General features: G+C 44.5%; 1 long non-coding RNA gene across 1 annotated transcript in view; it reads right to left on the bottom strand.

The window, feature by feature from the left end:
- LOC137538755 (uncharacterized) overlaps positions 1–6,472 on the bottom strand; it is a 353,414-nt gene extending 346,942 nt beyond the window's left edge. Inside the window, exon 1 of the long non-coding RNA XR_011024881.1 lies at positions 6,184–6,472. This is a non-coding gene — a long non-coding RNA (uncharacterized lncRNA). The remainder of the gene's footprint in view (positions 1–6,183) is intronic.
- Positions 6,473–15,495: the final 9,023 nt, after the last annotated feature.

The following is a 15,495-nucleotide window of genomic DNA, read 5'->3' as shown; positions in this document are numbered from 1 at the left end:
TGGCTCTCATACTACATGGAATGGGGTAAAATTGGTCTGTGATCTTGCCTTTTCCAAAGACTTTTATCTCAAGTGTGTAAGCAGCATTAGACTTAAGACAAATCTTGCTGAGCCTTTGCCAGTTCAGCTAGAGAGCACAGGTGTGGAACTCCAGGCCTAGAGTGCCAGATCCATGCCAGTGTTTAGGATGGACTGAGAAAGCGAGGAAAGTGTTCTACCTGATTGACCACACCTTTCCTGATTCCGACCAATCATTTCATTTGAGCTGTGTCAGAAATGTGTGAGGACCTCGGCCCTCGAAGGATCGGTCTGACATCCCTGATCTAGAGAGAATAGATTTTGACACACCGATTCTGATTCCTTAGCTATACCTTTGAATTTGCTATTATGTTTTTGGAGTTCTTTTTTAAGGTGGTATTCCTGTTTAAGCGTCCATTTCGCTAGCTTAACATTTAGGTCCATCCCATACTGGAATTTTGGGAAATTCACTATCTATGAGGGGGTACACACAAATAATAATTATTTGATTTAAAGAGACTCTGAAGTCTCCCTCAAATTAGGTTTTAGTTTAAAAACCTCATTACCATTATTGTCCGACCTAAAACGCCACATCCCCGCGGCTGAAAATGCCCTCGATCACCCCAAACTCACGGGGGTACACGCAGGCAACATCCGCATAGAGGCAGCGCGGCTCTGCCTCTATGCGCGTCAATCAGCGACGGATCGCCGCCCTCCCCCGCCCCTCTCAGTCTTCCTGCACTGAGAGGGGGGCGGGGGAGAGGCGGAGATACGCACTGATTGACGCGCATACAGGCGGCAGCAAAATCCACGACCAAGAAAGCCGTGGATTTTGCTGCCCTTTTACCCCCATGAGTTTGGGGTGATCGAGGGGGTTTTCAGCCGCGGGGATGCTGCGTTTTAGGCCGGACAATAATGGTAATGAGGTTTTTAAAATAAAAACCTCATTTTAGGGAGACTTCAGAGTCTCTTTAAGAAAATGTACTGATAGTCTCAATAGTGTCCATCAGACATAATGCACTTGTTGTCACAACATTTTTCCCATTCATTGAATCTCAAGGGCATTGCTATCCCCAAAGATCAGTGGCACGTGCCCCGGATCTATTCTGTGGTGTCCCAGATGTCCCTCATCCTGAGTAGAGGCACCACAGCACCCAACATGGCATCACACAGTACCCAGGATGCCCCACAGAGGCACTACAGCACCCAGCATGACACCACAGCACACAGCAATGGAGGGTATGCTGGGTGCTACGGTGTCTCTATGTGGGCATATTGGGTGCTGTAGTGCTATGCTAAGTGCTGTGATGCCTTTATGGGGGCATACAGAGAGCTACGGTTCTTCTATGGGGCATGCAGGGAGCTGTGGTTCTCCTATGCGGCATACAGGGAGCTGTGGTTCTTCTATGGGGCATGCAGGGAGCTGTGGTTCTCCTATGCGGCATGCAGGGAGCTGTGGTTCTCCTATGCGGCATACAGGGAGCTGTGGTTCTTCTATGGGGCATGCAGGGAGCTGTGGTTCTCCTATGCGGCATACAGGGAGCTGTGGTTCTTCTATGGGGCATGCAGGGAGCTGTGGTTCTCCTATGGGGCATGCAGGGAGCTGTGGTTCTTCTATGGGGCATGCAGGGAGCTGTGGTTCTCCTATGGGGCATGCAGGGAGCTGTGGTTCTCCTATGGGGCATGCAGGGAGCTGTGGTTCTCCTATGGGGCATGCAGGGAGCTGTGGTTCTCCTATGCGGCATACAGAGAGCTACGGTTCTTCTATGGGGCATGCAGGGAGCTGTGGTTCTCCTATGCGGCATACAGGGAGCTGTGGTTCTTCTATGGGGCATGCAGGGAGCTGTGGTTCTCCTATGCGGCATACAGGGAGCTGTGGTTCTTCTATGGGGCATGCAGGGAGCTGTGGTTCTCCTATGGGGCATGCAGGGAGCTGTGGTTCTTCTATGGGGCATGCAGGGAGCTGTGGTTCTTCTATGGGGCATGCAGGGAGCTGTGGTTCTCCTATGCGGCATACAGGGAGCTGTGGTTCTTCTATGGGGCATGCAGGGAGCTGTGGTTCTCCTATGGGGCATACAGGGAGCTGTGGTTCTTCTATGGGGCATACAGAGAGCTACGGTTCTTCTATGGGGCATGCAGGGAGCTGTGGTTCTCCTATGGGGCATGCAGGGAGCTGTGGTTCTCCTATGCGGCATACAGGGAGCTGTGGTTCTTCTATGGGGCATGCAGGGAGCTGTGGTTCTCCTATGCGGCATACAGGGAGCTGTGGTTCTTCTATGGGGCATGCAGGGAGCTGTGGTTCTCCTATGGGGCATGCAGGGAGCTGTGGTTCTTCTATGGGGCATGCAGGGAGCTGTGGTTCTCCTATGGGGCATGCAGGGAGCTGTGGTTCTCCTATGGGGCATGCAGGGAGCTGTGGTTCTCCTATGGGGCATGCAGGGAGCTGTGGTTCTCCTATGCGGCATACAGAGAGCTACGGTTCTTCTATGGGGCATGCAGGGAGCTGTGGTTCTCCTATGCGGCATACAGGGAGCTGTGGTTCTTCTATGGGGCATGCAGGGAGCTGTGGTTCTCCTATGCGGCATACAGGGAGCTGTGGTTCTTCTATGGGGCATGCAGGGAGCTGTGGTTCTCCTATGGGGCATGCAGGGAGCTGTGGTTCTTCTATGGGGCATGCAGGGAGCTGTGGTTCTTCTATGGGGCATGCAGGGAGCTGTGGTTCTCCTATGCGGCATACAGGGAGCTGTGGTTCTTCTATGGGGCATGCAGGGAGCTGTGGTTCTCCTATGGGGCATACAGGGAGCTGTGGTTCTTCTATGGGGCATGCAGGGAGCTGTGGTTCTCCTATGGGGCATACAGGGAGCTGTGGTTCTCCTATGGGGCATGCAGGGAGCTGTGGTTCTTCTATGGGGCATGCAGGGAGGTGTGGTTCTCCTATGCGGCATGCAGGAGCTGTGGTTCTCCTATGCGGCATACAGGGAGCTGTGGTTCTCCTATGGGGCATGCAGGGAGCTGTGGTTCTCCTATGGGGCATGCAGGGAGCTGTGGTTCTCCTATGGGGCATGCAGGGAGCTGTGGTTCTCCTATGGGGCATGCAGGGAGCTGTGGTTCTTCTATGGGGCATGCAGGGAGGTGTGGTTCTCCTATGGGGCATGCAGGGAGCTGTGGTGCTCCTATGGGGCATGCAGGGAGCTGTGGTTCTCCTATGCGGCATACAGGGAGCTGTGGTTCTTCTATGGGGCATGCAGGGAGCTGTGGTTCTCCTATGGGGCATGCAGGCAGCTGTGGCTCTCCTATGGGGTATGCAGGGAGCTGTGGTTCTCCTATGGGGCATGCAGGGAGCTGTGGTTCTTCTATGGGGCATGCAGGGAGCTGTGGTTCTCCTATGGGGCATGCAGGAAGCTGTGGTTCTCCTATGGGGCATGCAGGGAGCTGTGGTTCTCCTATGGGGCATGCAGGGAGCTGTGGTTCTTCTATGGGGCATGCAGGGAGCTGTGGTTCTCCTATGGGGCATGCAGGGAGCTGTGGTTCTCCTATGGGGCATGCAGGGAGCTGTGGTTCTCCTATGGGGCATGCAAGGAGCTGTGGTTCTTCTATGAGGCATGCAGGGAGCTGTGGTTCTCCTATGGGGCATGCAGGGAGCTGTGGTTCTTCTATGGGGCATGCAGGGAGCTGTGGTTCTCCTATGGGGCATGCAGGGAGCTGTGGTTCTCCTATGGGGCATGCAGGGAGCTGTGGTTCTTCTATGGGGCATGCAGGGAGCTGTGGTTCTTCTATGGGGTATGCAGGGAGCTGTGGTTCTTCTATGGGGCATGCAGGGAGCTGTGGTTCTCCTATGGGGCATGCAGGGAGCTGTGGTTCTCCTATGGGGCATGCAGGGAGCTGTGGTTCTTCTATGGGGCCTGCAGGCAGCTGTGGTTCTTCTATGGGGCATGCAGGGAGCTGTGGTTTTTCTATGGGGCATGCAGGGAGCTGTGGTTCTTCTATGGGGCATGCAGGGAGTTGTGGTGCATAATGGGAGGCACGTGGGAGCATTGGACCCCCTTCCATGCTGACACCTGTCCAACAGAAGGTCAGGGAATGCTATGGGAGGGACTGGCAACAGGACAGCCCGCCCAGCAGAAAGTCAGACCAGCCAGCACAGAAGCCAGGTAACTCTGCCTAGTTATGTTTAAGTGACATTGTTTATTTATGTGAGATGCTGAATTTTTTCTTTTATTGGAGAGGGAAGCTTCATCCAACATTTTGCTGGGCAGGTCTGCTTAGACTGCTGTTAAGTGGCTCCACCTATGGCCACAGCCACATCCAATGTTCAACTGGAGTGCCCAAAAGTTCCCTGGATCTCTTAGGATCCTAGCAACACCCATGTGAAACAAATCCAAAGTTTTCGCTGTTTAGTTTAGTGTACCTTCTGCAGATTTTGTTTCACCTCTTTTACATCCCGAAAACCCTTCCCTTTCATGTTTTTTTTTTTTTTTCATTCTTGGGAATTAAAAAATAAAGTTACAGGGGTCCAGGTGAAACCATTGTCTTTTAGTATTTGATCAAAACAAAAACTGCCTGATACTCAATGCTATTAGTGCTGCAGAGGAGCACATTCAAAGTAGACAATCCCCTTGGTATAAAAACAAAGCAAAACAAAAAAACAACAACATTGGTCATAATTCACAAAGCTTTTTCCCCTGTTTTCCTCTGTTTTCACCTTATCTATGTTACATTTTTGATCTCCCAAAGAGCAAAAAATATAATAAAATTAACCACTTCACCACTGAGGGGTTTTACCCCTTGAGCACCAGAGCAATTTTCACCTTTCAGCGCTCCCTCTATTCATTCGTCTATAACTTTATCATTACTTATCGCAATGAAATGAACTATATATTTTTTTCGCCACCAATTAGGCTTTCTTTAGGTGGGACATTATGCCAAGAATTATTTTATTCTAAATGTGTTTTAATGGGAAAATAGGAAAAAATGTGGGACAAAAATCATTATTTTTCTGTTTTCTGCCATTATAGTTTTTAAATAATGCATGCTACTGTAATTAAAATCCATGAAATGTATTTGCCCATTTGTCCCGGTTATTACACCGTTTAAATTATGTCCCTATCACAATGTTTGGCGCCAATATTTTATTTGGAAATAAAGGTGCATTTTTTTCAGTTTTGCGTCCATCCCTAATTACAAGCCCATAGTTTATAAAGTAACAGTGTTATACCCTCTTGGCATAAATATTTAAAGAGTTCAGTCCCTAAGGTAACTATTTATGTATTTTTTTAAACTGTAATTTTTTTTTTCTTTTCATTACCCCCCCCCCCCCCAAAAAAAAAAAAAAAATTGGGGAGTGTGGGAAGTAATGAGTTAATTTATAATGTAAAACAAGGTATTTATGTATGAAAAATGTTTTTGGATGTAGTTTTACTATTTGGCCACAAGATGGCCACAGTAACTTTTTGTGAATGCGTCCTGTAAGCGTCGGAAGTACGCTTACAGGAAGCACAATGAGGCTGGGAAACTTTTTTTTTTCACAATGATTGCACTGCTACTCATAGAAGCAGCCGATCATTGCTGGGGGGCTGAGATCAACAAACGGGAATGGTTCTTCCCGTTCATTGATCTCCGGGCGAGCGGGCGGCGGCATGCACGAGCGCGGGAGTGCGCGCACGAGCGAGCGGGAGCGCGGACAGATATAGATATAGATATACGCACTGCTGGTGGTAAAGTGGTTAAAGTAGTTTGAAAGTCAGCATTTCTACTTTGCTCTAAAAGATTCCTTACAACTTTAAAGCTACTATCTCAGAAATTTTTTTTGTAGCAGAACATAATTGAAATGGTTAAACACAGTACCTTGTCCTACTATGGAAAGGCTATTCAGCTTCAAATCCGCATCCAGACTGGAGGTAACAGTATCTTTGTTTACATTCCAATGTTATTACATTTGTGTGTAAACAACTCAAAACACTCTCTGAGAAGCTCTCTGTGCTTCAAGCATACACACAGTTCATAAAAGCTCACTAGAAGATTTTAATATATAATAAAAAGCAACTTACTTTGATTATTTTGCATGTAAATGTGCTGAAAGGTTAATTTTATCAATTAGGTGGTAAATAAGTCATGTATGAGAAGTTTTGTGAATAGAGCCCATTCTTCAAGTAAACTCTCACCTACCTTGCTTTCTACATCCTTGTTGATGGGAAAATCTTCCACTGACTGGATTATTTCTTGGTTTCTGGGTCCTATCTACATCACCATGATGTGTCACTTGTGAGGACGTTTGATAAAACATCAGGATTGATTTCTGACTGTTCTTGCAATTTCTGGCACACACTGTAACAGTTGGCTCTCTGGTCATCGGAAATCTACGTTGGGTATGAATTTCACTCCAACACGTTTCATCATCAAATCTTTTGTCAAAATTCATTGGCTTGATCTCCAGGATATTCCAGTCAATTCCTCCATTGTTCTAGGATGAGACAAGAGACCGAACATTTATTTCACACTTTTCTCCTGGCAGACTTAAAGCACCAGAGCTGCAGCCACTAGAATGCACTCTATAGGCAGTAGCAATGTTAGGGAGTCTTGCCCAAGGTCCCCTACCGAATAGCCTCAGCTTACTAAGCAGGAAGAGCTGAGATTTGAACCCAGGTGTCATGTATCAGAGGCAGAGGACTTAACCAGTACACTATCCAGGACAATCAGACATGGGGACATTTGGGGCATGAGGGACATCCCAGTTGTGGTACATCTTCAATCTTCCTCATAAATCCTCCAAAGCATTGTGATAGTTTACGCTCAAATTTTCCTATTAGGAAACCACACTTGATGTTCACAAATTGCTTTTTAATGTCTGTTCTTGCAAATTACACAAACATGTCAAACAGCACCTACAAAAAGTATTCACACTGACCACTCAGATGTTTCCACATGGCAAATGATATTTAGTGAAGGCACTAAAGGTGAAGGGAGAAGTTGTGACTGGTGCCCACCTACTTGTCAGTAGATAGTTCTCGTTACTTTTGTGTACTCCTCATATGAATTACTTAAAGAGACTCTGTAACAACATTTTGAGCCTTATTTCTTCTATCCTATAAGTTCCTATACCTGTTCTAATGTGCTCTGTCTTACTGCAGCCTTTTCTAGTTGCACTGTCACTGTCTCTGTAATAAATCTAATCTTCTCTCCTCTGTCGGCTCTGTTGGCTGAGGCTGGAATGTGTTAGCTTTACACACCCTCTCCAAGCTCTGCATGAGTCACACAGTGAGCTGTTCTCACTCTAGTTAGAAGCCATGTTTTTTGTTTGTGGACACTGCATAAAAATGGCAATTACAAGCCAGGATTGCAGCAGGGAGTGGCAGAAACAGCACAGAGGGGCCCAGGAGAACATAAGGAATAGAATGGTATGCTTTTTATTGTAAGAATTTTAGAGTACAGATTCTCTTTAAGGAACTGTATCTTTTACAGACCCTTTTGCCTCTATTAGAAAATAACAAATAATTTTGTACAGTGTGTCTGTGAATCCTATGATGAACATAAACTCATGGGGGTAGGAGAATGGTGTGATAGTGAAATCTAATGAGTATTTTTGTAATTTCTAAAGTTCCTGTTGTGAAATAAGTAGGAGATCTATCTGCAAGTGTTTAGAATGTTTATAGACTTTACCAGGCTATATGTTCTTCAACAGGTCCCTCAGCTGAAGGGTTTTCAAACGTTGTTGGACTTTTTAAGGGTTCTATAAGTAAACAAAAAATTACCCACAAAGGATCAAGGGGCAAATTAAAATTCCAAGATCCACGTCAAAGGAACATGAGACATTGGTGATTTCCACCATAAAATCCTTAACTGGGAAGTATATATTACAACTATTGATAAGGTCCTGTGATGAAACTCTTCACAAATGTATACCTACAAATATAGTTCTTTCTTGTGCATTTGCCAAGCTTCCTGAAGTCTTCAGTGTAAGGTTCTAGAAAGGAGAACATGCGATTTGTTCTCAGAAACGTACAGTACTTTGATTTCATCAAAATGGCTTTCTGCACCAATAAAATAGGTTCCTAACGTCTACTCACCTCCAAAAGTACTCAAATGCTCTCTAAAAAGAAAATTCAGGCATCTGGTACTCAAGGAGAACACATTTGTTGATGAGAATGGAACCTTGTGGGTATTTACGTTGGTAGTGGGGGTTGTATAGCACTAAAAAGTACATCAGTAGTCAGATAGTAGTTAGATGAGAATAAAAGAAGTCCGCTTTACTATTATACAGCACTAGTGGGGTCAGAGGAATAAACCTCCACACACCAATTGTGATGGAACCCCAGAAGGCAAATTAAAATTAATTACCCTCTCTTGTGGTGGCCAAAGATGGTCTCAGGTATAATAGGACCCTGGGCGACAATTAGTGTGGTTCCCCTCACATTTGCATACTCTGCTGTCAGGACAGTATAATTATTTCATGTTAAATGCAAACTGATAAACAAACCTTTTTAACAGCTAAAAAGAGAAACCCTCAAGCTGAAAATAGACAGACTTTAAAAGCCATTTGAGCCATTCAAACGCAATGATGTGTGTTCCCTATAACAGATGCAGCCTTCGTGTAAAACCGGGCTCTGTAGTTGGAGGGCCACGTTTTCCCGCCCCTTTCTGAGAGTGGCTTAGCAGGAGAATCTTTCTGGGAACTTAGTGCTTGAAGCTTCCTCATCCAGATCCAGTTTCTTCATTTAAAGGATACCCGAGGTGACATGTGACATGATGAGATAGACATGTGTATGTACAGTGCCTAGCACACAAATAACTATGCTGTGTTCCTTTTTTTCTTTCTCTGCCTGAAAGAGTTAAACATCAGGTATGCAAGTGACAGTTTCTGTCAGGGTCGGAGTGGGTCAGGCTATACATAGCATAATTCTCACTGATAAGTAATTACAGCCATACAATTCTTTCCTGAAAGCAAATGGCTTCCTGGAGCAGGAAAGAGACAAAAAGGCTCAATAATTCATAGATTTGAGCTCTAACATACTTCAATGAAGGTGTCATTGAGAACAGACATTAAAACAGTAAAAACTAAATTTATATATAAAATAAAACTGTGGGATATCTAAAAAAAGGTCATTTTTAGGAGAAGGAGGATACATACAATTGTTTTTCTCATCAGTTTATTTTCACCTCGGATGTCCTTTAAGATATCTTCAATCAGTTTGGCCGGCAGGGATTGAGATAATAAGGGTAGAAAGTATTTCTCCCAAATAGAAACAAATCCTAAAGCACACCTGAAGTGAGAGGAACACATATTTATTTCCTTTTAAACAATGCAGGTTGCCTGGCTGTAATGCTGATCATCTGACTGCTTTAGCCGTCGACCCTGAACAAGCATACGGATCATGTGCTCTGACTGAAGCCTGACTAGGTTTGTTGCATGCTTGTTTCAGGTGTGAGGTTTAGACACTGTTATTGCCAGAAACATCAGTGGGACTGCCAGGCATTCTTTAAACAGCTATTGTTTAAAGGAAACCTAAACCCAATTGAAAAAATAAGTTTCACTTACCTGGGGCTTCTACCAGCCCCCTGCAGCCACCCTGTCCCCTCGACATCACTCAGGGACCCTCCGGTCCTCCGTCGTCCGCTAGTTTCGTTTTTGCCGACTCGGAGTTGGCGGGCCACCACGCCAATCATTACACGCGTTACCACGGTTACAGCATGCTATAGCGGGTGTCAACACGTACAAAGATACGCGTTGACACCCGATATAGTGTCCTGTAACCGCAGTAATGCGTGTAATGATACGCAAGGCGGCCCAGGGCACAGGATGGCTGCAGGGGGCTAGTAGAAGCCCCAGGTAAGTGAAACTCTCTTTTTTTCAATTGCGTTTAGGTTTCCTTTAAAAGAAAACACATGGGGCCTAGCAAAAATGTAACAGGTCCACCCTCTTTCCTTCCACCCCATGGTGACCCTCAGTTGTATATCCACAATGTTTGTGGCCAGCCCCTGTTCTAGTCCATGCTTGTTTGGCCATCATAACCCTCTTCTTCTACCCCCCACAACAAGTGCAGCTGGAAATCCCCTCCCCAAATAACAGGGGCGTAGCAATAGGGGTTGCAGAGGTTGCAACCGCATTGGGGCCCTTGGGCCAGAGGGGCCACGAAGGGCCCTCCCTCAATTACAGTATTAGCTCTCTATTGGTCCTGTGCTCATAATAATCACTTCTATAGATACTTTGAAAAATGGTAATCATTAACAAACTGCTCCCCATCCCCTTCTTGCATCTCTGACACTATAGTTGCCATTGGCAGGTTTTGGTGTTACGTATAGAGTGCTTGGGGGGCCCAATGTAAAACTTGCATCGGGGCCCAGAGTTCCTTAGCTATGCCACTGCCAAATAAGAAGTGCTGCCACCATCTAGCCCCCAACACCTTCCCCATTAACAAGTGTGGCAAATAATATCCCCCCACCAAGTGAGGCCAGTATACTTACCCCTACCCTCAACAACACATTCCCATAGCAAGTGTGAGCGATAAAACACAACCCAACCCCTCCATAGTAACAGCAGGGGTAGAGGCGCCTAGTGTGAAAACTATCTCGCGTAGTATACCTTACAGATAACGTGTGGCAAAATCTTACCTCTCCAGAAAAGTCAGTCAGTTATACTGGAAATAGTTTTTCTTCAAGCACAATAGCAAGACAATGCGTTTGGCGGGTGCTTGCTTGCTTCCTCAGGTGAGAAATCAACAAGTGCCATAAAGACTGACTGTTAGGAGCTTGAGCGCCTCTAGAGGTGCCTGGGGGCTGTAATTATGCCCTTGACACTGGGCCTACTTTACACCTAAGTTAAATAAATACTTCCTACTGAAATCATCTCACTGTTACAAGGGCTATGACAAGATGGATAAGATTATTCACATTTGATTGGCATGCTGCCCTTTATTAGGCCGATGTAACAAATCTGCTATCATGCTTCCTTAAAAGACATTGAAAGAGAAACCCCAAAGTCCTACTTCTTGGTGGTAAATTTGAAAAGGTAAACCATCCCACCCATAGGCTAGCACCCTATCACGCTGCTAAGATTGCTTGGGTCCATTTGGTTAAAGGACACCCAAGGTGAAAATAAACTAATGAAATAAACAATTGTATCTATCCTCCTTCTCCTAAAAATGACTTTTTAAGATATTCCACAGTTTTATTTTATATTTCAATCTACTTTTTAAGTTTTTACCGTTTTATTGTCTTTGCTCAATTGACACATTGATTGAAGTATGCCAGAGATAAAACCTATGAACTATTGATTCTTTTTATCTCTTTCCTGCTCTCAAAAGCCATTTTCTGCTAGGAAAGTGTTTTATAGTTGTAATTTCTTATCAGTGAGGATCACACTGTAGTCTGACCCAGTCCTGATTCAGACAGGAACTGCCACTTACATACCTGGGGCCATATGCAATTCACTTTTTCTCCTGGGTGATATTTTCACACTGTGTTATAACATGCATTTTAAACCACCAGCAAGCAAGAAAACACTCACAATAATGTTGATAGTCCTGTTTCAACAAGTTTTGGGTAGTTTTTCAATTGTAACATGTTGAAAAGTTATTTTAAAGAGAAGATGAAAATTATCTCCTGAAAGATAACTCAGGAGAAAAAGTGAATTGCATATGGGCAGTGATGTTTAACTCTTTCAGGCAGAGAAGGAAAAAAAAGGAACACAGCACAGTTATTTTTGTGCTAGGCACTGTACATACACATGTCTATCTCATTATGTAACACTAGCTGATTGCCCGGCGTTGCCCGGGTATGTATTTGGCTGGTGTTGGCTCCACCCACTTTTTCTAACCCTAACACACAATTACTCACTGAAGAAGTTTGTGAGCTTTGTAGTCTTTGGCATCACTAATTTGCATTGAAATGAAAAAATCTGATTGGCTGTTTGTGGCTCCACCTCCTTTTCTGAATTTGAACCCCAGTCACCCAATGTACCAGGTTTGAGTCCTGTGCCATTAACAGTGCAAGAATGGTAGCAATTAAATATTCCCTTGAAAAGCAATAGGTGAAGCTTTATACACTTTTGTAGGCTCCACCCACTTTTCTGAATTTATTAATCCCATTCACTGAGTGACCAACTGTGCAAAGTTTAAGAACCCTGCTATTAACAGTGTAAAAATGGCTGCAGTTTACATTTTCCCAGTGAAATTTGTATTTGTTTCCACCCACTGATGACCCGGCGTTGCCCGGGTATGTATTTGACTTGTGTTGATTCCGCCCACTTCTTCTAACCCTAACGCACAAACACTTAATGACCAAATTTGTGAGCTTTGGGGTCTTTAGCATCAATAATTTGTATATTCCCATAGAAATTAAACAAATCAGATTGGCTGTTTGTGGCTCTGCCCCTCTCCAGCATTTGAACCCCAGTCACCCAATGACCAACTGTAGCAGGTTTGAGGCATCTGCTATTACCAGTATAAAAATAGCAGCAATTTAAATATTCCCCTTGAAAATCAACAGGTGAATTTTGATTGACTATTATAGGCTCCACCCACTTCCCTGAATATTAATCTCAGTCACCCAGTGACCATCTGGGTAAAGTTTGGGAACTCTGCCATTAACAGTGTAAGAAGGCCTGCAGTCTACATTTTCCCAGTGAAATTTGGTTTTGGCTCCACCTATTTTTTGTAACCTGGACATACAGTCACTCAATGACCAAGTTTGTGAGCTTTGGGGTCCTTGGCATCAATAATTTTTATTTTCCCAAGAAATGACTGTTTGTGGCTCTGTCCCCTTTTCTGAATTTGAACCCCAATGACTAACTGTACCAGGTTTGAGGCTTGTGCCATTAACAGTGCAAGAATGGCAGCAATTTTAATATTCCCTCTGAAAATCAACAGGTGATTTTGATTGGCTTTTATAGGCTCCACCCATTTTTCTGAATATTAATCCCAGTCACCCAGTAACCAAGTGTGCAAAGTTTGAGAACCCTGCCATTAACAGTGAAGATCTGTTTTTGACTCCACCCACTTTGTGTAACCTTGACACGCAGTCACTATTCAATGACCAATTTTGTGAGCTTTAGGGTTCCTGGCATCAAAGTTGTGTGAATGGAAGCAGTTTATCCAAAAAAAAGCAAATCTGATTGGCTGTTTGTGGCTCCACCCCTTTAGTGAATTTGAACCCCAGTGACTTGATGACCGACTGTAGCAGGTTTGATGCCTCTGTCTTTAACAGTGTAAAAATGACAGCAGTTTCAATATTCCCCTTGAAAATCAATAGGTGAATTTTGATTGGCTCTTGTAGGCTCCACCTCCTTTTCCAAATATTAATCCTAGTCCCCCAGTGACCAACTGTGTCAAGTTTGAGAACCCTGCCATTAACAGTGTAAGAATAGCTGCAATGTATATTTTCCCATGTAAAAAGTTAGTTGTTTTTGGCTCTGCCCACTATTTCTAACCTTGACATACAGTCACTCAATGACCAAGTTTATGAGCTGTGGGGTCTTTGGCATCAATAAGTTGCATTTTATCATTGAAATTAAACAAATCTGATTGGCTGTTTTTGGCCCACTCCCTTTTCAGAATGTAAACCCCAGTCTCCCAGTGACTGACTGTACCAGATTTAAGGCCTCTACCATTAAGAGTGTATGAATGGCAGCAATGTAAATATTCCCCTTGAAAATCAAAAGGTGAATTTTGATTGGCTGCTGTAGGCTCCACCCACTTTCTTGAATATTAGTCCCAGTCACCCAGTGGCCAACTGTGTCAAGTTTGAGAACCCTGCCAATAACAAAATGGCTGAAATCAATCTAAAAAATCTGATTGGCTGTTTGTGGCTCCACCCACTTTAGTGAATTTGGACTCCAGTCACCCAATAACTGACTGCATCAGGTTTGAGACCTCTGCCATTAACAGTGTAAGAATGGTAGCAATGTAAATGTTCCCCCTTGAAAATCAATAGGTGAATTTTGATTGGCTGTTTTTAGGCTCCACCCACATTTCTGAATATTAATCCTAGTCACCCAGTGGCCAATTGTGTCAAGTTTGGGTACCCTGCCATGTAAAAAATTAAGTTGTTGGCGCCGCACACTTTTTCTAACCTTGACATACAGTCACTCATTTATCAAGTTTATCAGCTTTGGGGTCCTTGGTATCAATACTTTGTATATTCCTATTGAAAAATAAACAAATCTTGATTGGCTGTTTGTGGCTCTGCCCACTTTCTGAATTTGAACCCTAATCACCCAGTGACCAACTGTACCAGGTTTGAGGCATCTGCTATTAACAGTATAAGAATGGTAGCAGCTTAAATATTCCCTTTGAAAATCGACAAAGGTGAATTTTTATTGGCTGTTGTAGGCTCCACATACCTTCCAAATTTCCTAATCTCATTCACCCAGTGACCAACTGTGCAAAGTTTGAGAACACTGCCATTAACAGTGTAAGAATGGCTACAGTTTATATTTTCCTAGTAAAATTTGTTTTTGGCTCCGCCCACTTTTTGTAACCTGGACACACAGTCACTTAATGACCAAGTTTGTGAGCTTTCAGGTTCCTGGCATCAAAAATGTGTGAATGGAAGCAGTTTATCCACCAAGGAAATCTGATTGGCTGTTTGTGGTTCCACCCCTTTTGTGAATTTGGACCCCAGTCACTCGAAGACCGACTGTAGCAAGTTTGAAGCCTCTGCCATTAAGAGTGTAAGAATGGCAGCAGTTTAAATATTCCCCTTGAAAATCAATAGGTGAATTTTGGTTGGCTGTTGTAGGCTCCACCCACTTTCTTGAATCTTAATCGCATTCACCCAGTGACCAACTGTAGCAAGTTTGAGAACCCTGCGATTAACAGTCTAAGAAAAACTGCAGTTTACATTTTCCCATTTAAAATGAATGGCTGAAATTTGATTGGCTGTTTTATGCTCCGCCCACTTTTTTTGGGGATTTGTAACCTCGGTCACCAAGTGACCAACTGTGCCATGTGTGGGGACTCTGGCTTGATTACTGTGAGAATAACAGCCTTTTACATTTTTTCCATTGATTTGAATGGGTGAAATCTGTTTGGCTGTTTTTAGCTCCGCCCACGTGTGCAGGGGGGACGCGAGACCCCCAGAACATATCATCCCAGGTAGTAAGGGATCTGTATACCAAGTTTCGTTCAAATCGTTCAAGCCGTTTTCGCGTGATCGCGGCACATACATACACACACACACACACACACATACATACACACACACACACACATACATCCGACTTTATATATATAGATGTCACCTCGGCCTCGGGTATCCTTTAAAGTGTACCAGAGCTGGTATAAAGGAAACATTTTATACATACCTAGGGCTTCCTCCAGTACCCTACGCATGGATCGGTCCTACGCCGCCGTCCTCAGTCTTCCCACAGCTCCGATACCGGGTCCCTGCACTGCTGTCAGTCGGAGCCAGTGACGTAAGAGAAGTGCGCTGTTTGCGTATCACTCCAGCAGCCGCTGAGTATACATAGAGGGCGCACTTCTCCTG

Source organism: Hyperolius riggenbachi, chromosome 11 (genome assembly GCF_040937935.1).
Source record: "Hyperolius riggenbachi isolate aHypRig1 chromosome 11, aHypRig1.pri, whole genome shotgun sequence".
Taxonomy (NCBI): Eukaryota; Metazoa; Chordata; class Amphibia; order Anura; family Hyperoliidae; genus Hyperolius; species Hyperolius riggenbachi.
Note: the sequence above shows the minus strand (reverse complement) of the source record. Positions and strands in the feature narration are given on the sequence as shown.